Source organism: Neolamprologus brichardi, chromosome 18 (genome assembly GCF_056152115.1).
Source record: "Neolamprologus brichardi isolate AB-2024 chromosome 18, ASM5615211v1, whole genome shotgun sequence".
Taxonomy (NCBI): Eukaryota; Metazoa; Chordata; class Actinopteri; order Cichliformes; family Cichlidae; genus Neolamprologus; species Neolamprologus brichardi.
The window spans coordinates 29,494,186-29,519,448 of record NC_142121.1 but is presented as its reverse complement, the minus strand read 5'-3'; the positions used below and the strand labels follow the sequence as shown (position 1 = coordinate 29,519,448).

The 25,263-nt window shown below is 40.1% G+C and overlaps 1 pseudogene across 1 annotated transcript; it reads right to left on the bottom strand.

Moving 5' to 3' along the window:
- Positions 1-1,662: 1,662 nt before the first annotated feature.
- LOC102778006 (unconventional myosin-VIIa-like) lies at positions 1,663-21,935 on the bottom strand (annotated as a pseudogene). The gene is made up of 49 exons (XR_015716750.1): positions 21,924-21,935; positions 21,665-21,766; positions 21,402-21,554; positions 20,075-20,143; positions 19,877-19,992; positions 19,663-19,790; positions 19,426-19,568; positions 19,139-19,252; positions 18,516-18,669; positions 17,266-17,342; positions 17,055-17,174; positions 16,491-16,633; positions 15,486-15,696; positions 15,270-15,405; positions 15,006-15,172; positions 14,711-14,851; positions 13,369-13,527; positions 13,169-13,261; positions 12,505-12,599; positions 12,319-12,391; positions 12,122-12,223; positions 11,756-11,872; positions 11,515-11,658; positions 11,143-11,415; positions 10,889-11,044; positions 10,740-10,799; positions 10,501-10,625; positions 9,930-10,056; positions 9,680-9,799; positions 9,368-9,541; positions 9,005-9,232; positions 7,701-7,868; positions 7,489-7,606; positions 7,195-7,321; positions 6,910-7,067; positions 6,635-6,813; positions 6,260-6,375; positions 5,984-6,129; positions 5,603-5,756; positions 5,347-5,502; positions 4,869-4,974; positions 3,545-3,658; positions 3,288-3,375; positions 3,095-3,201; positions 2,809-2,994; positions 2,580-2,696; positions 2,416-2,499; positions 2,195-2,314; positions 1,663-2,055 (listed from the first exon to the last, which is right to left on the bottom strand). The product of XR_015716750.1 is annotated as an unconventional myosin-VIIa-like (transcript).
- Positions 21,936-25,263: the final 3,328 nt, after the last annotated feature.

Below are 25,263 nucleotides of genomic sequence, written 5' to 3'. Positions count from 1 at the left end.
AATTTTCTGTTTAAAGTATTTCAATTATTTTCAAGCATTGAAATCAATTATAAGAAAATAAAGAAACATTTAAAATACCTTGATACACGTTCAAAGTCCAGATAAAAGTAAGACCATTTAGGATGCAGTCCATGCCAACATCCTTCTTTCCTTATATCATTTTATGATATATGAATCAATCCAGTAATAAAAAAGCAGGTAGACTTGGAATAAAAATGAATGTGCCTGTGTACTTTAAAAAATATTGAAATATAGTATTAGTAAATATATGCATCTGCAGTTATGTAGCATACTGTATAGGCGATTACTCAATAAGGCTAAAAGTAGTAACAAATATGCTCATCAGAATATTTACAAGACAATCAAGAATCCTTCTGAAAAGGGTAAAACTTTCAAATCTCGCATCACTAAAATGAGTAGTTTAACTACAGATTCAAGAGACATTAGAAATAGTAAAAAAGAAATAGTAGAATCATATGAATAAAGTTTACTCTATAATACAATCTCAAATGAACAACAAAACACAACATTATTATAACGAGTTATTATTTAACATTAAATAAGCCAAAACGCAGTGTGTGGAAAAACTAAGCACACCCTTACTGCTTTTATAGGAATTAAGAGGGTAAGTAGCAGCTAAGTGCTGCTAATCAAATGTACTTGATTCCTCAGAAAGTGCTGGCACCTCTGTAGAAAACACCTCATACCAACTGTGATGCACGGTGGAGGAGGGGTGATGATTTGGGCTTTACATCATGAGCTCATCTGTATACCAAAGTATTCTAGAGTCAGATGTGTGGCCTTATGTCCGACATCGAAAGCTTAGCCAAAACTGGGTCACGCAGCAGGACAATGATCCCAAGTATAGCAGCAAATCTACCACAGAACCACCGAAGAAAAGAATTAAGGTGTAGCAATGGCCCAGTCCAAGTGCAGACCTCAGCCTGATTGAAATGTTGTGGCGGGACTCTGAGGTGTGCATAAATGACTGCTTGAAAACTTTACTGAGCTGAAGTAATGCTTTAAAAAAGAGTGAAGCAAAGTTCCTCTACAGTGATGTGAAAAACTGATAAAATAATATGGAATACGATTACTTTGGGTTATTAAGTTATAGGTAGTGTTGTTCTACAAGTTACTGAAATTTAGCTTTTTGTTAAATAATAATAGTAATAATAATGACACAGTATAATATGTCATTATTACCTAACCATACTGACCTAACTTTAAGACCTAGCAAGGACTGAATGTCTTGATCAGTAAAGAATAGTTAATCAGTTAGTTTTTACTCCCTTAACAACAATCTGGTCTATTTTAGGCCACAAGCTTATTATAATGTTCTGATTTGTTGCATAAAACACTACAAAGCATGTGAAGATTAACAGTTTGTTAACATGAATTTCACATATTCTAAACGTGTTAATGAAAATGGAAAATACTTCCATGCACAAGGGTTCCTGTTTGTGAAAAGGGAGCTGCGTTTTAATCTAAGTGCACATATTTCTTGGTGAAAAGTGGGTTTTTAAAAATGTTTCATTTTGAAACTGATGGGAATGTGCGCTAAAAAAAAAAAGAAGCTGGGTTTTAAAATGCAAGACATAAGAAGCAGCAGGGAAATGTAATGAGTGTTTTGTGAATTGTGTTAAATGTTAATCATTGTAGGAATAAGGACACAGTTGGACGTAATAGTTTAATGCCGTGACAGTTACATGAAGGTCAGAGGAAGTCGTGGACATGCAACCGTTTCTTCAGAAAACAGAATTTTACTGCATTTAAGGCGATAACAACGGAAATATTACAGTTTGAATGCTTGTTCATTAGAAAGAATTGTAAATGCTAAAATCTAAATGTACAAATTGATGAGTTTGTATTTTTAAGGATACAAATACATTCCTATAGAGACATTTGGCAGGCGTACATATAATCCACAAAGGTTAAGTCTATACTTGCGCCAGTGAAACCTTAAGAAAATATGCTCTTCCTGTGATTAAGGGGGGCCTGCCTTGCCTTTTCATACATGCTGACGTAGGATCTGAGGAGGTCTTCGATCGTGTGGGCCTGAAAAAGAAAAGAATGATTCTTTTTGTGCAAATCTTTCACGTCATATTTTATTCTCCTTAACATTTATTGGCATTCGTTCTAAAGGAAATTCTGTGTTTTGTCATGCATCAAAATACATTCAAAGCCTGTCACTCACATGTGGGGTTTCACAGACAAAGGTGACGCCCCTGAACATGGTGCCGATGGTCATCTGGAAGGAGTTGCCTTTGCTGAAATATTCTGTGATGCGGCTGAACTCGTGCATTATCAGTGTGTCCTAAAAGAGTTTCAAGTAATGCAATGTTATTTGCAAATAAGCACAAATGACCTTAGGCTACTGTAAAAATAGAAATATATTGTGCTTTTTATTGAACATACCTTTGTTTCTGGGTCTATTAAGCAAACCCCTTGCTTATTGATGCCGATCAGAAGTATGGCTGGGTAGCTAGATTCACATGTTTGCTGCAAATGAAACAACGTAACATCAGTTTCCTCAAATTCTTGCGGGCCAGTGTGTCTGTCACTTACTCCAGCTAACTCACTTTAACTTCAAAGAAGGTACAGCCAAAGGTTGGCCAACTTGAAATGATTTTTAGGAAGTCGATTTTGGCTTCGTCCACTGTGATGCCACTCTGCTGCTTGTATGAGGAGATGATGTGCTGCAAGAAAAACGATAAAGCATAAAATAGCCGTACACCGGAGCTCCAATCCCATCTTCTGAGACACGAAGTAGACCATTTGGGGGGTGCTTCTGTACAATTTGTTCTTTACCTTCTTCCATTCATCCGGGGACATGATTTTTTGCTGGTCAGCAGGAACCAGGTCCTTCAGCATTTTGGGGATCATGACGAACTGTGACATGTCTGACTCTACTTTAACTCTGAATAGGAGCCCACCCAGGGTAATCATGTCTTCTTTGGTGCAGTCGTGGTATCCCCGCAGGTACCTCGATCGTTCCTGCAAAGAAGCAAATTCGAGGTAAGATATCGTGGCAATTATTCATCTTAAACATGAAAAGAATCTCAGTGAATAAAGAGAGTGGTTGTAATATAGATACCTGTGGAAAATGGAAAGTGAGATCTGCTTTCACATCTTTCCCCGGGTTCACATTGAACCAGAGCTTCCTCTTAAAGAGTACCAAGGAAGGTAAATTGGTCTGAGTGACTAAAAAAAGTGAGATTTATTTTGATTAGATCTGTCAAGGCAAAGACATGCATAAAAAAGTGACGGCAGTTGGTTTACTCCATTACCTTCTTTCCCCTTTTTCTTTTTTTTGGGGACGTCTGAGGTTATCTTTAGACTGTCAAAGAAATATTTATCCTCTTCCATGCTCACCGTCTAAGAATTGAAACCAAAAACGCTTCGTCACATAAAGGAAAAAGATGTATTCGTTACGTATGGACTGTATTGTGATATTGTGCATAGCATTTTTGTCTTTTCTGTCAGATCACTGTACAAGCTGATGTCTGATCGAAAACACTGAACTGACAGTGTTAGGCAACACCACCTTGGTTAGCGTTTTCAGGTACAGGCCGTATCCTTCAGGTGAGTTCAGAATGAGCTGAGAGGCGATGCTGATGCGCATGTCTCCAATTGTGGTTGTTGATGTCACCTCGACTATCTGCGCCACAGCAAGGACAAGAAATCATGATAACATTAAATCGACATTTAATGGCAAAACTGATTCTTAATCTCTCTCTTACGGTTAATACAACTCCAATGCCAAGAAACCTGTGACACTATGTTAAATGTGTCACAGCATTGATGAGCCAAATGTTTTTAATTTGTAAAAGGTCTGGACTTCAGGTAGTTCAGCACCTGGACTCCTCTACTACTAAGCAATCCTGTTGTAAAAGCTTCAGTATGCAATTTTAAATTGTTTTGCCGAAATATGCACAGACTTCCTTGGACGACACGTCATCTGGATGGGAGCATATGTTGCTCTAAAACCTGCATTGGTCATTTCTTTTCAGATATGCAAGCTACCATCAGAGATCCAGGCTTTTTTTTTTTGTCTTAGTCCATTTTAAGAGAACTTTAGCCCAAAGAAAAGAATGCAGCATATCTGGAACATGGGATATTTGGTCTTCCCAGTTTTACATTCAGGAATAATATTCTGAAAATTTCCCACAATTTGTAAATGCAATTTTTTGCAGATGGTGAACCTCTCAGCTTTACTTTTGAGAAGCTCCGCCCCTCTAAGATGTTCTTGTTATACCCAGTCATGTTATTGATCTGTTGCCACATAACCTAAACAGTGCAATAATATTCCCACAAAGGTTTCTTTTTAGGTTTTCCAGCCTTTTTTTGAGCTATGTTGCTTCAATCCAAATTAAAATGAGTGAATATATTTCATCAAATAGCAAAATTTAACCCTTTCATGCAGAATTATGACAACCTCGATCAGGATTTTTTATTCATCTTTAGGCTTGAAAAGATGAATAACAATACTTAAGAAAAAAATCCTGCTCAAGGTTGTCATAATTCATGCATGAAAGGGTTAAATAACAATAATTACAATGAAACACGTCATACATCTATAGTAATATTAAACGACCAGTGGGTGGCAGGGTATGGACACATCAGTGTCCAATGTAGTGGTTTATGTGCAAGTATAACGTCAACACTGACACAAACTCAAGAAAACAGCATTTGGATAGCTGTCCACTGTAGTGACCACTATGCGTCAAAGGGGTAAACATTCAAGTTTAAACATTCAACATGATTTCATGTTCTATTGTGAATAAAATTGGGATTTATGAGTTGTGCAAATGATTGCATTTTTTAAAATTAACATTAAATCCAAAAATTGATTGAATGCAGGTTCTTACATCAGTTGATTCATCTGGGAAGTGGACTTTCTGGAAGATCTTAGGGCTGTTCTGTTGGATAGCGTCCACTTCTATAAAATGGGGAGGAAGATTCCTGGGCTTCTTACTGAGTATACAAAACAAATGAAGTTACACACAAAAAAAAAAAAACTTATGTGGAATTTCAGATCACTAAGTTACAATACCGGTGTTATCTTGTGGACATGTTTAAAAAAAAAAATTAAACTCAGCTGATAAACTTTTTTGTGGTTTCTAAAGTGTGCGTCTGACAAATCAGTGCATTGTGGTAATTTTGGGGGCCAGCATTTACCAGAGAGTAGATTCTGTCAGTTAGATTTTCATCACAATTTAATACCAGTTTTAAAGCAATGTTATTTCTAAAATACGGACAACCACATTTTGAAGTATCAAAATAGTCAGTATTTCTAATCTTCTCAGGACCTTTGCTTCTAAATAGTGTTCGTATCGCCAGGCTGACCTGCAGATCTCCTGCAGCCTCTCCAGGCAAAGAGCAGCCAGTGGGTATCTGGGCCGCGACTCCAGGAAGCACCGTGTGTGTTTCAATAAATCCCAGCTGGGCGGGAACAAGCCTGAACACAGCCACATCAGCTGCCACCCACGCTCTATACTCAAACTGAAGTGAGGGGAAGAAAGAGAAAACGATATGATGGAAATGGATTTTTTGTGATTATTGTTTTGGTGTCTTTCTGACACAGTGAAGAACACTGGAGAACCTGTTGCTGTTGGTGGTCATCTGTCTCATGATCTGGCAGTAAATTTCATCGCGCAGTTCTTCATGCTTTGTGGCTGGACCAAAGATCTGGTCGGTCAACTCTACGGGACTGCGGACATGTTTGATGGGGTAGTCGCCCATGTACTTCAGGATGGGTAGAGGCTAACGTTAAGGACTCACTCAAACGACATTAAAATTAGACATGGCTCCTTCCTCTTCAGATTACAGACAAACTGCTGAAGAATTCGGTACCATACTTTCAAATATCTGCCTATGTGAACCAACAGTATGGATGCTAGTTTAACTGTGGTTTAGTCATAAGAAAACATCTCAGCAATCCTTAAATGCAGGTACCAGTTCATGTGTTTTTTTTAAAGGATATCAGTGAAGGCACTGCAGGCCAGGTTGCTGAGCTCAGAGTTGTTGACCAGCACCTTGAGGAGTGGTTGCTTGAGAGGCTCTCTGGAAACGATCCACAGTTTCTCCCTGCTGCCTCCTTTGTGTCCTTGCCGACCGCCACTCACAGATCTGCGAGGGACAAAGAGCTTAAATATCGTCTGCACGAGTGCTGTTCGATTTGCCAAATGAAGAGTCAAACATGAATGCCACATTTTTGAGAAGCGGCGTTTAGCTAAAAATACAAGAGCCTCAGTATTACCTGAAATTCTCAAGGGCAAACTCTTTCAAAGAGACAGGGGCCACTGTTTCTTCTCCTTGAACGGGGTTAAGAGCTAGTGAAACTTTCCTCTTATCCTGCTTTGGATTGAGTTGTTCCTGAAGGGTCAGAAGCAATTTGCCAGTTAAACTACAAGAGGGTGTTATATGATGTGAACTAACAGAACTTGTGCATCTCTCACTGCATAGACTTAGAAGCGCACAATGAAAAATCTTCATGTCTGTAAAGATTTTCTGTTCTTTAGTAAAGTCTTTACCATTAAAACACCATTAAAAAATGAAATCAGTGATTTGCCTAGACCTGAGCTCTGATAAACTAGTCGTAACTACTCAACATGTAAGGTAAAGTCAACTTTACCAGCATTTCACTAGTGGGCTCGGTAACAGTTGGCAGGAACAGCAATATTTTCTTATGGACTGCACCAGAGCTGCCAGTGCGCTTGTTGGTGGCGATGAAACAGCTCTCATTAGGGGCACTTTTTTCTTTGTCTACTTGCAGGAGGTCACCTCGCTTACAAACTAGAAACAGCGGGTCATCTGCAGAAGCGTACAGAGACAGACAGACAGACAGACGTGAGTGTTTTGGTGTGCGTGACTGTATTTATGGATACTGAACATCCTGTAGACTCTTACCTGATTTGCTAGAGTCCTGCTGAGCGGTTGCAAACACTGAGCGCTGTCTCAGCCCTTCCACATTGTTCTCTATCAGTGTTACAATTTTGTCAGCTTCAGGAGACTTCAGGACATACTCTCCTGTGATCGTGCTCAAGCTAATGGTCTGGGCACTGTCACTAAATGGGTCATAATCATCAGTGTCAGTTTTATTAGATTCTTTTAAAGGCACAATTTAAAAAGCTTTTTAAGAAAGTAAATAGAGCAAATTTACATACACACAGACATAAAAATGTGAGACCGTACCTCTTCTCCTGGACTTTCTTAACTGCTATGTAAGGAATTTCATGAAGTTGCCTATTTCTATCGTCCATGAAGAAGATGCCAGTCCAGTTTACAGCCACAATAAATCTGCTTTTGGGCAAAGGTGGTCCTGTGGACAGATATGGTGTTGCAGATTTTAAGTAGTGAATTGGAATTCATAAATGCTAGTTAGCAAAAGTAAAGTTTGCAATACAAATGTGTAACACGGGCAACATTCACTTGTAAAAGGATTGTATATCCCAGCCTCTGTGTGAAATAAGCTGTGCGCAGACTCACCTGACATCATTGTGACTTCAAAAAACTTTGAAAAGTGGATTGCCCACTTCTTGCGTGCGATGTCCACCAGTTCTCCTTTTACCTCATCCGAGTTTTGCCTCCCACTGACATAAGGACCCTACATGAGGTAACGACGATTGTGAGGTTGCCTTTATGAGGCGTTATGTTTTAAAACAATACATGCTGACCATACATAAAATAGACTGATTTACCTCTTTGTGTGCCGAGCTGATGAACTGGGTCCATGTTGTTCTAGACTTGCTTTCAATAAGCTGGGTGGTGATGCACTCATTAACCACTTTGGTGACGTTCTCAACGCTATACTCGGAGCCAAACTTGATGTAATAGTGCATTATTGCCAGCTGGATATAATCATCATCCTGAGTAGATAAAGTACAACTTTATTAGATACAGTTGACAAAATGTTTGGAGAACATCATGATACAATTTACTGTAGAATAAAAAGTGGACCAATAGCTACTACAAATAAGAAATAGTTGACCTCACTAAGTAACTTATTTGAGCTGCAAAATATTTGAAAACTACAAAATGCCTGCTGATATACTGTTTAGCACCACAGTATAGTAAATTTTACATTTACAGTCATCTAGTTTCTTACTCTTAATTTGTTCATTTAAGAATCACAATTATTGCATTTACTCTAAAAACACAATGGATGAAAAAAAAAAATAAAACTTTACTGATAGATTTTCTTGTTTTCCAAATCTTTCCTTGTTCTTTAGTGAGACACAGGCAATAGAAACTAGCCGTGAACAAACATCTACAACTTTTAGGCTAAGCTAGTAGGAAATGGTTGCCCGTCTATGCGTCCGACAGCCACAAAGCAATGTAAGCAGTCAGCTATTCCATTTAAATTAACATCAGCTTTCACTTTCCTAGTCGTTATATTTTTCCAACTCTTTGGCCGTTACATACATATCACCATGTATCCAAGCTAGTTGTTCACCTTCTTCTTCTGTCTGCCATTTGCTTAAACGTTAGCTAAGCTAAAGCCAAGCTAAGATGTGTTGTAAGGCTTACAGGAGCTGCAAGATTGAATGAGAGGTTTCTGTGGGTTTGTCACTTGTTCTACTGTTACAATATAAATCCTGATTATAGAAGGACATTAAAAATAATCATTCATGAGTTACTTCTCAGACTGCAGCGGTTTTACTGGCTTTAACTGTTTTACGTGATAAGGCAGCTAGCTTATCACTGGAAGAGACTGCAGTCCTTTACAAAACCTTGCCATGAAAATGAAAGCATTTTTATTTTATTTTGAAAGGGGAGTGCCTTGGAGGCTTTTTTATATTTAAGGTCTCTTAAGCGTTGGCCCAGCAACAATTAGTGCCCCTTTTGTGCTTTATTTTGTACATAAGATGAAAATACACCAGAAAAGTAGATGTGCATACTGCGATTTTGGAGTGTCCTGAGAGCCGACTGTAAATCAAATTTATTATTATTATTATTACACACTGTTTTCCGTAATATTTCAGGAAAAAAGAAAAAGCCTTACCTTATCAGCAACGTACTCTCCTGCCTTGATTCCTTTGATGATCTGCCTGTAGATAAGATCTGTGCTGACTTCATCTAGTTTACTTTCGTGCCAGGGTGTGAACAGTTCCTTGCGGAGGGACAGCGACCATGGGGTATCCTTCTCCAGTCTGCCTTGCCTCCTCATCTCTTCCTCACACTGAGATATTGCATCTAGCACGTGTTCCCCAGAGTTCCCCAGAGACCACATCTAGTGACGAGAAGTCAGCAGAGTATGAATGAGTGTGGCAAACTGCAAATCTTTCTGCACTGGACTAGTCTGAACCTACAGTCAGAAGATACAGAGTACCCAAGACTTGATGTAGAATCAGAAGCTTTCGCTGACCTTGTCATAGAGCCTAATGTACAGGGAGAATCCGTAGGTGTCTTTGAGACCGATGTCATTGGCCACATCTTGGCAGACTTCCTCAGATGTGGAGGACGAGTTCAGTTGTATTTCAATATTTCGACCATCCTGTATTGCCACAGTCGTATCAATGGGTTTCCTGGTCCTGGCAGCCTTTCAGTGCAGGGTAAGAAAGAAGAAAAAAAATCAGTTGTTTCCAACCACAATTCAAATTTTGCTGCTGCTGGCCAAAAGTTAAAACTAAATAAACAGTGACCTCAGCACCATATTGGAGCACCTTCCGCTTTTTACCTGTAGCTCTATCCAGCAGGGCAACTCTTTTCTTGGTCCATTGGCTACGATACGTTTCAGGCGCTCAATGCAATACCCCCTGTAATCATTTGGCCCTCTGCGGAGAAAGTTCTCTAAATACTGTGAAGCACAGAACAGGACACAGTAAGCAACATGATAATACCTCCGCTAAATTCAAGTAAAGTGGCATGACAAGGATTAAACATGAAGTTTGAGGCAGGATTAATAAAATGACTTCATGTAGACTGACCTTCCTAAAGAGGTCTGTTGGAGGGAAAATCCCCAGACAGATGGAGAGGAGAATCCACCCTTGCATACGACTCCTCCTGTCATTGTTTTTCAACAGCTGTTTACAGATCTGACAATAGATCTCATCCCTGCACAGAGAGAGAACCAAAAAAAATATGAAAAAAGTAGGTAACATCTTAAAATACAGCCCATAACCATAGTTCCCTGTAATTAAATGGAATTGTAGTTATTATAATTGAAATGACAATGTAATCATATTTATCTACAAATGCTTAAATCTAAGTACTGCATATGTAATTTTAATTGACGTGTAAGTAATTTTAGGCAGCCTATGTAAATCTCAGACAGTTGACTCGGATTAGTGGGAGAAACCTTTCATCACACATCCAAGTAAACACGGCCCACAGCCCAAAAACTGTAGCCCGTCTAGTAAGATGAGAAAATTATTGTTTTTCTGCAAAATTAGCATAAAATTGCACACTACTTAAAAATACTTACACACATTTACCCACAGTTATTTACAGATATATCATATTGTTCATTCTTCAAAATACTTGTAAGGCAGCATTTACCATATGCCGTGTTTTGACAGAGCATAGCCGATGATGATGTGAATTTTTTCCAAGTCTGAAAGTGGCCTTTGCAGCGTGGTACCCTCTCCAATCATAACATCCTCTTCTTCTGTCAAGTTTTCTGGCTGGTTACGATGACAATAATACAAATAATAGTAATAATAATAACAATTGCCACAGAGTGTGTGTTATGAATCAGTGACAGAAAAAAAAGACAGAATGAAGAGTATTATAGTCACCTCCTCGGCGATAGAAGAGGCTCTTCTGTCAAACTTTTTCTTGTTCTTCCTCAGTATTTTCTGTCCGGAAATGACATCATTACTAGAGGTTAAATAGTTTGATTGTTTTTTTTTTTCAGTGTAATAATAAGATATATGTAATAGTTTACCTGGTCCAGTCCCACCAAGTTGCTCAGCCTCCTGCCCTGCCTGCTGGGTGGAGCCTGGGGCGTGTTGCTTGATGCCACTGATATGGCATCTGAGGATTTGGGTTCTGGTATATCCCCCATGAAGCGCAAAATGATCCACCATATAGTCAGACATGCCTGGAGGTGAGCAGAGGAATGAGAAACTGTTTGTGAGGAGAGAAATCTCTTGGGTTAATAGTGATACGGCTGTGACACGTTCCCATCTGACTTCTCACCAGTGTGTCACCCTCATCGTCGAGATGCAGAAGAGACTTCTTGAGTCGGTAGGGTATGTGCGTGTGGCTGGCGTTGTCCTGGAAGTAACGCCGGCTGAACCTGTAGAATGAAAACTCTTCACTGTCGTCCTCAAAGTCATCGGTCTCCTCCTCCTCCTCATCTTCATCCACCGAAGGGGTCGGGGTTATCGAGTTTGATGGTGGGGTGACTATCAACTCTGGCTCCAAGAGCTCAGAGATTATCTTTACAGGCTCTGGACTGCTGTGACTCGTCTTTGGAGGGAAAAGAGAATTTATACCAGATCTTAGACGCACACACTCAATGAAGTAAAACTAGGACATGTTAACATGACAGAATTAGAATCAGCTAACCTCAGATTCTGAGCTTTCTTCGTCTGCTACATTGACTGAAGGCGTGACGGGAAGATCTTCGTCGTCTGAATCGCGCTCTGACTCTGACTTGGTTTCATTGTCCAGTATCTGTGAGACCTCCTCCAGCTGTTTTAAAACGAAAGCCTTGGAGACACAAAAGAGACAAAAAAAGGTTTGAAAGTAGGCTCCTTTTCAGAGTGCAACTTGTGCAACTTTACCTTCCAAGATGCTGAGCACTCACCGTGTTGATCATGGACTCAACTTTCCTTCTGGCCAGCACTCCTCGCCTTTGCGCCTGCAGCCGTGTGACTGCCTCTCTCTTTTTCTTCAAGTCCTTCCTCGCCACATAGCCTCGTACCTAAACCCGATCAATCAGTGCAATTTAAAGTAAATTATTTAAGAAATAACAAAAATATCAGTAATTAATAAAATACACAACAACCGATATGTAACGTAGATTTCGATAAGATTTGATAAAATATCCTAATTTCACTATAAAATGCTTAAAATGTGATCAAATACAGCGATATTTTCCAATATTCCAAACAATAAAAAACAACTACTTGTAACATATTGCACTAAACAGTTACTGCATGAGAGTACATGCCTGTGCTTGTATGACGACTGCTGCTTCTCGCTGCTTTTGGTACTTTGCCTGGAGTTTCCGGCTACGGATTAGTGCTGCCAGCCGCTCAAAGCCGCGCTGAACCTGGTCAGACCGAAAGAGGGAAGCAAACCTGAGGTGAGTCCTCCCTAAACACCAAGGCAGTTACAAGCTCTGACTTCTATAAAAGGTTATTGAACCTTTGTTTTCATGTAGGCTCTCCAGGACCGCTGTAGCACCACGGCTGCCGAACGCTTCCTCAGAAAAGACTTTCTAAAAGAGATTTGAAGCAAAGAACTTAAGCTATTAAAAAGGTGTATTTTTAAGCCTTCATATGTGCAGTCCTTCCCTCTGCACTGGATATGAATGTGTATGATGTCCTGCACCTGTCTCTCTGTCCAAGCATGACTCTCTGGATCACCACAGCTACCCTGCTGAGCTCTTGTTCCCGCCGCTTTTCAAGAATAGAATCGTGGGCATCCTGAAATAAAGAGAATTTTAAAAAAAAGACTTTCTGATATTAAAGAAAACTTCAATCTTTAATCATATTCCAAAAATGAATCCACATTAATGTGGATTCACATTAATGTGGATTCACATTAATGTGGATTCATTTTCTGCAATCATTCAAGAGAGATGTAATGTCTCTTTGATTTAGTGTTTCGCTATGTCATGGCCACGATCATCTAAGGGGCGATCGTGGCTCAAGAGTTTGCAGTTCGTCTTGTAATCGGAAGGTTGCCGGTTCGAGCCCCGGCTTGGACAGTCTCGGTCGTTGTGTCCTTGGGTAAGACACTTCACACGTTGCCTACTGGTGGTGGTCAGAGGGCCCGGTGGCGCCAGTGCCTCGCCTCTGTCAGTGCGCCCCAGGGCAGCTGTGGCTACAATGTAGCTTGCCATCACCAGTGTGTGAATGGGTGGATGACTGAATGTGTAAAGCACTTTGGGGTCCTTAGGGACTAGTAAAGTGCTATACAAATACATTTACCATCTTGTGCCTTGAGTAAAAGCTACAATACAACATGCTTTGCAGTTACAAGTTTTCGGCACCTTTAGGAAAACTTTGGTACTGCCTATTTTCCATTCGCCCTCCCTTTCGATCACCGCCTCACAGATGGCTTTACAACAGGCCACAGCAGACTCCTGGAGAGACAGTAAAGCATGTATCAGTTAAGAGCTGACGAGAGAGCCCAATAAAAGACTCATTTTCACATCTTGGGTTCCAAAAACAGGATGCATCATGACTTAACGGTATTGGGGTTGCAGACGGTCGTCTTCAGAAGCACCCTGTAGCGCTTTAAGAAGTCGTCGAATGTGTGTCGAATGGGAAATCCCAGCTTCCGAATACGGATGGTGTCGATCATGCCGGAGTATCTCAGCTGACGCATACACAGCTCTCTGTCAAACACCTAGAAGAGAACAAATTAAAGTGGTGATGAATATTCTCTTAACACAACAACTATCCAACCTTTTTATTTTTCAGGCTGGACTATGGGGTAAATTCCACATCTACAGTAAAATGTCAGCAGTTCATTACTCTAAGCTTGTTTTGAGTGTATACCCAATCAAATGATCATCCAAGCCGAATCTGGCACATGTGAATATATCCGTGTGCCAGATTTGATTCTATCAAATTTCAAATCTACCCAATGTTTATTCTCACTTTTTTATTTTTTACAACAGCTATTAACCTCAGAGAGGCTGGAAGAAAAGTCAAATACCTCTGAGGTATTCCATCTCAAAAATGTCTTCAAATTTTATTTTAACATTTTTTATGGTCCCGAGTTTAAACATATATAATGATTGCTGTGAAAATTTTTGCTCAAATACTTTTCAAGATCAATTTTTTTGAAAAATGGCTCGTCAACCCACCGGATATTTTTTCACACTTTGAAATATGTGGTAATTTTTGAACATGAATATCTAAAAATCTATTGAAGATAAAACCCTGGAAAATTCAGTGCTCTTTTTAATAGCAATCCTTACATATGCTCAAACTTTGGCTTATTAGATTTTTAGGTAAATTAGGGAAGGTCAAGCAGAAAATGTACAAAGCATTTGCTGATTTGAGACTTAATGACCCGTTTGAATTTGAAGTTGTCCTGTGTGGACCACGATCACCAAGTAAGTGCCAGTCCTGCCAGCAGGTGCTTGGATTTCACAGAACTGTGACACGTGGCACTGTGGACTGACAAAGCTTTGCCACATTATTGGTCAGGGAGTTCAGAATGTGTGAACTTTTCATGACTTCTAGTCTAAATCCAAAGGGTGAGAAAAGCTCACCAGATACTAGCGCAGCATTGTACTTTACTCTCTGTGATATCAGGTGATATCTAACAGGAAATTGGCTCCGTTGGTTTATGGCACAAAACAGAATGAGCTCTATTGCAAATGGTGGCAGTAAACATAAAAACAAAACAAAACAAAAAACACAGCGACATCCTTTCAAACATTAGTTTGCTGAAATACACTAGTTTACACTAGTTTATCACAAGCTTCCCCCTCATTTCCCTTTCTTAGCATACATGATTGCTCAGTTTACACAGCAACTGTATGATGTTGCCATGGCGGCGGAAGCAGTTGCTCATTCACCTCAGATTGCTTGTCGTTGTTGGGTTTGAAACAGCGGATGAAGAAAGGCTGGCAGGCAGACAGAGCCTTCATTAGGGAGTCCAGAGACTGCCGGAATTGGCCACTAAGCGTTGGCACTTGTTTGCGAGTGTCAGCCGGTCCCTGTGAGGATGACACGTGACAGAAGGAAAAACTCAAAAATGAAGTCGTTGATACACCTGATCAAATAAACATTGGCAGCGTTATGAAACTAAATGACACAGGAACATTTATTGCAGTTTGCCCAAGGATCGGACATGACTTTATCCTTTCATACCCGCAGAGAGTTGCTTGGGGTCATGATGAACTTCTTATTTTTAACAGCCTTAATCCCATTGGTTGACAGTTCAGACTCAAATATGTCACGCAGTAGCTTATTGGCAGACATGTCAAGCATCTTAATGATGTCAGAACTGACAGCATCCCTGTTCTTTTCCAAGAAACCTGAGGAAGGAGGAAAAAAGGCAACAACAAATTATTACTGCGCTCATGAGCACCTTGCGTTGGCTGAGGTTTTAATATTTGCTGTTTGCTTGCCTACCATTGGAGTCGTACTGAACCAGGCCAGCGAAGTGGAATATCCCAAAGTTTGTGTCACGTTCACTCCTGGAGGCGATGTAGTTCTTGTTTCCTTTGTGGTGCTGGTTCAACTTCTCTAGCATCGTAGCGTCTGTACCCTAAGGCCAACCAAGTGATTATTTTGAATTAAAAAGCAGCAGGGCAGAACCTTAAATAAGAAACCTCAGCAGAAGCATACCTTTGGAAAGTGGCTCTCTTCATCAACGAGAGCCAGCACATTACATTGTATTCCAGCTAGAAGGTCGAGAATCTTCTGATTGTCGCTAAAGTTGATGTTATCCCACACGACGCCCTGCTTCAGGTACTCCTTTTGCTCGAGTTTGAAGATGTGGGCCACGAAGAACTGCTGCAGCTTCTCGTTGGCAAAGTTAATGCAAAGCTGCTCAAAACTGTAAAATAAACAATGGCTTGTAAATAGTGATAACTGTGAAAATTAGATGCCTTAGTATACCACGAAATGCCAGCTCTGTCTGATCGTCTAATGCTTCATAAATATGTCAGGGCGGCGGTGCTGTGGCTGTGAAAGCTTAAAGATATCTGAAAAATACGTTTGACTCAACTAATCGAATGGGTAAAAATGAGGATACTGGTAATGTACACTCACAGGCCACTTTATTATGTACTTTATTAGGTTCAGCTGCTTGTTTACTTAAATATCTAATCTATGCTGCTTTGCATCAACAGTTCAGGCTAAGGTTATTGTAGCTGAACAATACCAAAGTGAAAAAGAGTACTAGACTTTTAGTTAACTAAATTACAAAGAAAAACTAGAGTTTAGAAAAAAATTAAACCGAAATGATTTTGTGAAAATAAAAAATATATTCTTACTTTTATTATTTGATAATTGTGTAAAATTTGTTATCACAACTTGTCTATTAAGGCTTTGACAAAAATGTTTGTTGAGACTTTGGAAGTTTATGAACCTGTGAGTCACCTGCTATCAATATTTTTTGTTTCTTAAATTGTAATGTCAGTACTGATTCTGTAAAACCTTGCTTTTGGCGTACGCCCTAACTACAATAATAGTTATAAAGACTAAAACCAACACTGAAACTAATAAAAAATTATAACAATAATAAAAACTAAACTAATATAAACTGAACTGAATTCAAAATAAAAAGTCAAAATGAAAAAAATATCTGATGAAGTACAAAACAGGAAGTACAGAAAAAAACCTCCTGACCTGTTAGTGTTGAAGTTCTCGAAGCCAAAGATGTCAAGCAGGCCGACGGACAGGTAGGCTGATTTGGAGTTGCTGGTCAGCTTCTTGTAGATGACACTGTTGATTTTCTTAACAATCCATATGAACAGCTTATTGTAGATCGCCTGAGAGAACAGAAACCAAGCAGAGTTACATTTTGGTGGAGTTCTGAAACACGCAAACTGTTTATTCTTTTCTATATTTAATTGTTTCTTTTGAGCTCTGCACCTGACCCACATGTTGGTGACGATGCGTGTGGATTTTTACATGTCTTGTACCTTACAAACATAAGAAATCAGTCAATCTACACTGAAGCTCATCAAGGAAAAGTAAGACGAGAGTTTTCTAAAACATGCCGAGTAACTGTAGCAACGCTGTAAGCACCAGTCAAAGGTTGGAAACCATCTCCTGCTCTATCACAGTGAAACTGGAACGCTTCCTCATAAAGTACAGCGTGCAGCATTTACAGGGCCCAGGTTTCTTTCATCCTATGCCAGGAACCAATAAGGAAGCAGTGATTTAAAATTGCTGGCTCTCCCTCATTACCTTCACAAAGGCGTCTCTGCAGTCAGCTGCCTGTTCACAGCTCAGAGGTTTAGTCACCATTTCTCGGTTGGTCTTAAAGGATCGATGAGTCAGATTGGTCGCCAGGGTGGGCTTCTCCACCTTTAAGCACGAGAAACATAGAAAAAAACCCTTTACTAGTGCTATTTAATAGCAAAGTAGATCTTACCTGCTAATAGAGAAGGAGACCCACCTCCAGTAGTGATGCCGCCACATTGAAATGTTCCGATTTTCTGACTTCACTGGTTTCCAGGTTATTTTGAGTGTTGGCTGATGGAAACACAAATTCATACATAAGACACAAACAGCACAATAACAGCTGTAAGGAGTAATCCTGTGAAATGAGGTCAGTGTGAGTTTTAAAAGACCAGTCAGGAGATTTAACCAAACCACTTCCTATACACAACTACAAGTCACAAATGTATCTAGCTTGGAACATAAAATAATGCTGATGCACAAATCCAACAGATGCATCTAGGGACCAAAAGTTGATGGTGAAATTATTATTCTTTTGGTTCTCTGGTGTCAGTAAAACAAAGAAACTTTCATTCATTCCAAAACAGCTGTTCCAAAGTTCTAACCATCCATTTGCTTCCGCTTATCCTTTTCAGGGTCGCTGGAGCCTATCCCAGCTGTCATAGGGCGAGAGGCGGGGTACACCCCGGACAGGTCGCCAGTCTGTCGCAGGGCTAACACACAGGGACAGACAACCATTTGCACTCATATTTACACCTATGGGGAATTTATATTGATCAATTTACCTTCCCCCCTAAGTGCATGTCTTTGGACGGTGGGAGGAAGCCAGAGTACCCGGGGAGAATCAACGCAAACACGGGGAGAACATGCAAACTCCACACAGAAAGACCCCGGCCTGATGGTGGAATTGAACTTAGGACCTTCTTGCTGTGCGGCAACAGTGCTAACCACCGTGCTGCCAAAGTTATATGTAAAAAATCATGACCCCATCTCTCAACTTTGTTTGGGAAACGGTGACATGAGCCAAACCTATAAACCAATAAATCAGCGGTCAACTTCTCCATTTAAAAAATAATAATAATTTCATTGACAAATTCAAAGTGTAGAAATGATTTAGTCTTATCAGGTGCTCACTGCTATTCAGTTTGACTGTTGTATAACTAGCTGCCTGTTTATGGAACAATAAATTCGTTCACTCATTTAATAATAGATCTGAGCAGACTGCGATCTGCCATAGGTATCATCAGGCCTACTGATGCTCTTATTTATTATATGCTTGTTTTTTGACACTGAATCACAATCTAGCATTCGATAAAATCAGGAATGGAGATATGTTTGATTAAACGTTAGGCAACACTTGAATAGCTGTTCTGCTGAAATCTGATAGGGAAATGATTTTAAAGATAAACTAAGCTCCATTGTGTGCAGGCTAAAATCTTTACATAGTTTCTAACTCTGTATCCTCACCCTCAAAGCAGACGTTTCCCAGGTGTAGTACGGCCGCCAGGAGCTTGAAGATTTCGTGACAGTCTTTTTCTGAGAAATTCAGCGTTTTTAGGGCGGAATTAATACGACTGTAGTCTTTGGCATCGTCTCGTCCTCCACAAGCAATGCAGTTGCCCTGAAGAGTGAGAGACAAGATATAGAACAGCTAGGGGAAAGCAGGGGTGTCAAACATAAGGCCCGGGGGCCAGAATAGGCCTTGCAAAGACTCCAATCTGGCCCACAGGACAGCTTTGGAAAATGTGAAGGGGTGCATAGATTTAAAACTTTTAATTGTATTTTCATAAGTTTTACAGCTTTGCCAATTAATAATTAACAATACTGTAATTTATACTACACACTAAAGTAAATGACTAATAGATTACATGACATAAAATTTCTTATTTTTCTACTATCTAGTGTAGAAATGTCTGTTTTGTTTTGTTTTTTACAAAAAAGAAAAAGAAAACTAGCTGTGAATTAATAAAACCTTTAAAACTACAGGACAGTCTGAGCAATGAACTAGCAGAATTTATTGCATAAATTACACGACATCACAATAACTTCACCAGCAATGCGGGCAGTCACAGCCTTCCTTATTGCAATACCTTGGTAAGGAATTTGTATTCCTTGGCATTCCCAAGGCTCAGGCGTTTTTTCTCCTCTGCTGAGATTCCTGCCAGCAGGCAGTAAAATATGTGGTAATTTCGCTCCTCCAGAGCCTGAGGTTGCAGAGGAAAAAATTAATCATTAGTGTTACAAAATGATAAGCTCACGCAAGTTTTTATGCGGGCTGGGTGGGAACATGTTTACTTTAGCTTCACTCCTCTTGTTGATGGTACTGATAGTGACAGTGGCAACAGCAGCACACGAGATTAAGCCAGAGCGGACTCACCTGATGACAGACACGAGACTTTTCCAGAAGATACTGCTCCACGCGTGCACCCTCAATCACTCCATCCTTGTTGAAGAAGATTTCCAAATATTTCCCAAAGCGGCTGGAGTTGTCATTGCGGATCGTTTTAGCGTTTCCAAAAGCTGAAATGCAAAAAGAAAAAAAAAGTTGTTGTTGTTCATCCGTGCAACAACAACTTTCATAATGACTGTGCACTCTTTGGCTGGTGTTCCCTACCTTCTAGAATCGGGTTGGACTCCAGGATCTGCTTCTCAATCCGCTGCTCAGAGAGCTCACCGCTGACGGCTGCCAGGTACTGCAGGATCAGTTTAGTGCTCTCGGTCTTCCCTGCTCCAGACTCCCCACTTACAGAGATGGATCAAATCAATGAGCAGTTGTAAAGAATCAAATTCAGATATTAAAGATCCTCAGTGATAGAACAGACGCTGACCTGATGATGCAGCACTGGTTTGTTTGATGGCGAGTCATGTTAAAGTAACAGGCCTCAGCGATGGAAAAGATGTGAGGCGGGAGCTCTCCCAGTTTTCGCTTATGGTATAACCTCACCTGGAGACAAAAAAGGAGGGTACGCGTGTGAAGTAGATCACTGCGATATTACAGTGAAGTCATCAGCTGTGCATATCCTTACCTGCTCTTCTGTGTATAATGGAAAATCTTTGTATGGATTCACGGCCACCAGCACCGAGCCCGTGAAGGACTACACAATCAGAGAAATGTTGCATTAGAAATGAATCTCCTTCAACTTTCTCCACTTACTACGTGTTTATACACAGTCAATATTATTAATCTCTGGCTCTATTCCGCAACATCTCCCTGAATCTGAGAGTTTTTCCTTCCCACTTTCAAAGTGCTTGTTTATGGGGGTCATCTGATTGTTGGGGGCTTTCTCTGTTTTCTGTGTATTATTGTAGGGTCTTTACCTTTCAAAATAAAGTGTCTTGAGGCAACTGTTGTTGTGATTTGGTGCAATGTGAATAAACTGAATTAAACTGAATTGAAAATTTAAACAAAATGATGTTAAGGGTACATCCTGTGTGTGGAGTGAAAAGATACTTAATGTTGCTCTTGTCAGACAAATGATCCAACGCTATTTTCAATCACGGCTAAAAACAGAGCAGTTATTAAAGTTATTAGAATGCGTACTTATATCTGTTACTTATGTCTATTCATATCCATCTCATTATGTCAGACACTAAATAAAAAGGTATGAACATTTAGAAAGTTTGTCCACCGGACCTGTAAAATGATAAATGTTACAGCGTCTGTGTTTTTATTTGCGACTCAGTAAATGTTTTTTTTAAACTCTTGAATAAAAAATGTACTGTCACTAGTAAAAAACAGTGAAAATAAATGTTCGACAGTGAAGTTTGTGCAAATTTGGAGTCTGCCTGGACATTTAAAATGTTCTATTGTTCGGATTTGCAACAATTGAATCAAAGTTGATTAAAAGAAAGAAATCCCAGCGAGAGAAATCTGGACAATTCATGTGAGGCTGGAATCAAACATCAAGGGAAGATGTTTTAAGGTGATCTGGGAGAAACGAACGTTACAAATTAAAGGAATATTTCCTATAATCCATCATCAGGCCATCCAATTGTTCTTAACCACTTATCCAAATCAGGTTTGCAGATCCCTGCTGTCTTTGGGCAAAAGCGTTAACAGCATAGTGTCTATATCAGGTCATTCACAGCGCGCTGGCCTCATGATGTGTATTTTGAAAATTGAGTTGAATGAACCAAATCCATTTTACTTTTAATCTGCTTTTTATCCTCAGCAACTGTCTTCTCTGTCTTGTAATATATTTCTTTCTATATTTGGCTCTGGGAGACGCTTTGCTGTGTCACGTTTATACAATGACAGCAAAGATAAAGATACTTGACGTCAAGGTACAAGCGTCCAAAGCGTGTAAAAACACTGGTGACAAAAATCCTTTTTTCCTTCAGTGTGTTGCTCACATAGATGATGCCTTGTCTGTGTCTGAGCAGGAGGTTCCTGAGGAGACCGGCCTCCGTCATGTCCCCGAGTTTGATCATGTCGTCCACCCCCTCCACCGATGTAGGGTGCATGATCTTGAGGGAGGCTTCCTGCTCCGGTGACAACCTGCGCTCCTGAGGAAGGGTGAAAACGGGAATACACTCAGCGACAAAACAACAACAACTGTTGCTGTTTTGGGATGTTTGATTTTTGGCCTGTGAGAGTGTAAAAAAACACTGTTTACCTTTCCCTCATCGTCCACCAGCAACCGCTGACCCGACGGTGTTACTTTGACCCTTGCTCCGATGGGCACCCCTATGCTCGAGTCCACCCAAACCCATTCCCCCTGAAAGCAAAAGACAGAACGATTTCACGTTGTCCTTCAGGGACGCGGGACTAGGTTTCAGTTTACGGGAACACAAAGTGACACTCGGTGGGGCAGCAGTTCTCTCAATAAAACTCACATCTCCAAAGTTATTATCTCGAGTTTGTTTCAGCCTTACCTTTCTCAACATCTTTTATTTCTCGTCCCTGGAGAGAAAAAGAAAAAGAAATCCATACAATGAGTTGCAATTACCAAAGTACTGACGATTTAAAGGGTTTCTTTTGGCTTTTTTAATCTGAACTGTTGTGTTCAATGTCAGCGCTCAAGGTTTGCAGCGGTAAAAAAAAAAATCACAGAGCACTGTTAATGTCACTGTTAAAATGAAAACGGTCTAACCGATGATCCTTTGGTGTGGGATCTTCATTAATTCCCGTCTCGTTCCTCGTCTTTGCGTCTTATAAAATCCGTCTCCGTATGAGGAAGGATAAAACTCAGCGTGCCTATGAGTGACACAGGTTTTATGACGCTTCGACTTTGGACTGATTGTAAGAGGAGGAAGAGAAATGGATCGCTTACTCAGAAGTGAATAAGGAACTTGTCACAGTGGAGTGATGTGTATCTTTCTGGGCAATTTAGGGGAGCCTATCCAAATGTTTTTCACCTTGAACTTGCAGTATTCCTACTGAAGCTTATATCAGGTTACATCCACTACTACTACTGTACAGGACCAAATCTTAAAATGCACAACCTGCTGAAATCAACAAATCGTGCAGGTCATGTTGTTTAAATAAGAAGTTAAATAAGAAGATAATAAGTTTAATAAAGGAGATTTTACATAAATGTCCTTGGTGGTGGATTTACCAGGATCACTGCAGTGTCATATTGGATGGATGTTTATTCAGACTTTGGACCCTGCCTGTGTCAATTGTAGGAGACACAGCTGAGCATCTCCCTGCTGCTGCAATAAAGATGTAAATATGAGATTAGACTAGAGAGGGATCAGATTTCTGCCACAACAGTGTTATTATCAGCATTCTTGTTATCGATTAAACCCTATTGTACGCAACAGGGTGTGGGGAGTCCACCGTTGTGGCTGTGCTGGGTCTTCAAGAGGCTAATCTTTCCTGACAGTCAGAAGTTGTTCCTTAACCTCCTAGGACCTGGCATCCACATATGTGGACATCACATTTTGGGTTATTTAGGCCAAAATACTCAATTTTGCTCTACAAGGGCCTGATATCCACTTACGAGGACATTATACTGCTACTGTTCTATCAAAGTTTTAAACGAATATCCTCATATGTGGCTCTGATTTTTCATAAAAACAAAAATAAGGTAAGACAGCAGCACGGTGGCACGGTGGTTAGCACTGTTGCCGCACAGCAAGAAGGTCCTGAGTTCAATTCCACCATCAGGCCGGGGTCTTTCTGTCTTTCTGGAGTTTGCATGTTCTCCCCGTGTTTGCGTGGGTTCCCTCCGGGTACTCCGGCTTCCTCCCACTGTCCAAAGACATGCAGCTTGTGGGGATAGGTTAATTGGATAATCCAAATTGCCTCTAGGTGTGAATGTGCGAGTCAATGTGAGCGCGAATGGTTGTCTGTCCCTGTGTGTTGGCCCTGCGACAGACTGGCGACCTGTCCAGGGTGTACCCTGCCTCTCACCCTATGACAGCTGGGATAGGCTCCAGCGCCCCCCGCGACCCTGAAAAGGATAAGTGGAAGCGAATGGATGGACAAAAATAAGGTAAAAAAAAAAAAAATCTGGTAATTCTTTGTTTTTACATTCATCGGGCCCCAATCAGCCCAAATATAGAAAGAGAAATTAAAAATGCATGCCGTGGAAGAGTTCAGGTCTTAGGAGGTTAAATCATCAGGAAATCGCTATTAAAGTTTCATGGGTTTAAAGTCATGACAGTATACTTGGCTGATTGCTCACAGGCGTCAGCCCGTTCAGCTCTGATAAGGAATTCCCTGCTAACCAGTCACAGTTAAGAATGGAAAGCCTTGTAAAAGCTTCATCACGACAGTGCTGCATGGCTCTGGGTAACCTCCCACAGATGGGCAGTGCAGCAATGCTTATGTAATTTAATGGGGTGTGGTTTAATTGTCTTCAAACCTGGCTGCTTATGACGTCAGAAAGAAAGGTGAACTTCTGGTCTCTAGTCATCAGCCTGATCTTTGACTATTTTCCTAATGACACGATGGAACTGACGCACTGAGACGATCATATCAGGAAGGTTTCATTTTAAATGAAAATCTGTTCGTCATACATATAAAATAAAGGTGGGGTTTTTAGCTATAAAATGCCTTGAGTCTAGGTTTTTACTGCTGCTGTGGTTCGGTATTTGCACTGGTTTGTGGTGACTTTGACTTTGTTTGCAGACTATTTGCATTTATTGCAATGACATTAAGGTCCTGAGGCTATGGGGCAAAAGGTAGAGGTGCTGTAGGTCAAAGATGGCAGTGTGCATGCGTGAAAAAGAGCCCAGCAACAATATCAAGAGAAATACATTTTTCAGACCTATTTAAGCCTGATATTTGTTTTTCTTTCTGTCCTCGTGGTGACGAGTTAGGAAGGTGTTTAACCTTTACATACTGTTCATGCTTCATGCTTTCACAGTATTGGCCAAGAACTCCTTCACAGACACTCTCTCAGTGCTGACACGTAAATCTGACCAACAGATTTCTTAGAATGTATAAATAGTCTGACATAAATGAATGGATGATTAATTTAAGTTTCAGAGAATACAGAGTGGATTTTCTAGGATTTATAACACTCATTTTTCTGTGAATAACATCCATTTTCACACAATTTCATGCCCCGTTTAAAACATAAAAATATACAAGAAATGATTTAAAATAAATTCTATCAAAAGGAAAAAGTGTTGGGATTTATTAGACACCCATGTATAACCCTCTCATTAGCCACTGTCTTCATTGTTAAATGATAGAAAGCCCACATTTATTATCAACATTAGCAGCTAGTCTACAAACTACTAGCACTTTCGAAGCAGTAGTGAGGAAACCTTGTGTGTCAAAACAACTCAAATTTGATCCAAACAGGACACAAAGGTTAACGGGGAACGATCATAAAGATTTCAGACTATATTTACATAGAAGCGGATTCCACTAAAGCGGCTTTGCATGATCTATAGTTCAAAATAATCCTTGACTTTTTATTGGGCCCTCTCAGGTCATTCTCTCTCTCATGTTTGTTCTCTGCCCCCCTCCTTCAAGCCAAGTTCCTTCTGAGTAAAATAAAAATAAATCATATAGATGTCATCCTGCCCTACCTGCCTAGATCCCCTTCAAGTTATTCACAGATCCTGCACTGTCCCGCTGTCACCCTTTGACACATTTAGTGTTTTTATATTTTTTATTTATTATTACTCTAATTATCATCACGAATACAGGATTTTTCTCTCGGAAACTCACTCCGATAGTCAAGCTTTCATTTTCTTCCCAGTGTTTCAGGGAAATACGCAAATTTGAACAAACGTTACACTTACCACGAGCATG